Source organism: Nanorana parkeri, unplaced genomic scaffold (genome assembly GCF_000935625.1).
Source record: "Nanorana parkeri isolate BGI_ZX_2015 unplaced genomic scaffold, ASM93562v1 scaffold2406, whole genome shotgun sequence".
In the NCBI taxonomy this organism is placed as follows: Eukaryota; Metazoa; Chordata; class Amphibia; order Anura; family Dicroglossidae; genus Nanorana; species Nanorana parkeri.
In genome coordinates, this window is record NW_017308674.1 from 70,601 (window position 1) to 70,855 (window position 255).

Consider the following 255-nt stretch of genomic DNA (forward strand, 5'->3'; position numbering starts at 1 on the left):
GGGGGCCGTGCAGGATCTGAGGTGGGCTCTGCCCACCAGAGACCTCGCAGAGCCCACCACAGATCCTGCAAAGCCCCCTGAGACCCTGCAGAGCCCACCACAGACCCTGCAGAGCCCACTTGAGACCACTGCTTTCCTGCTACGCTAATAGCGTAACATGTCAAAAGCTGGATACAGCGTGTGCACTGTATCCAGCAACTGACAGGTTACGCAAAAACTATTAAACAGGAAGGGTTGGGGTAAATTTAGGGGGGG

The 255-nt window shown here is 56.1% G+C and overlaps 1 protein-coding gene across 1 annotated transcript in view; it reads right to left on the bottom strand.

Annotated features, from left to right (window-relative positions):
• LOC108801614 (alpha-2-macroglobulin-like protein 1) overlaps positions 1 to 255 on the bottom strand; it is a 20,344-nt gene that overhangs the window by 3,021 nt on the left and 17,068 nt on the right. The window lies entirely within an intron of this gene.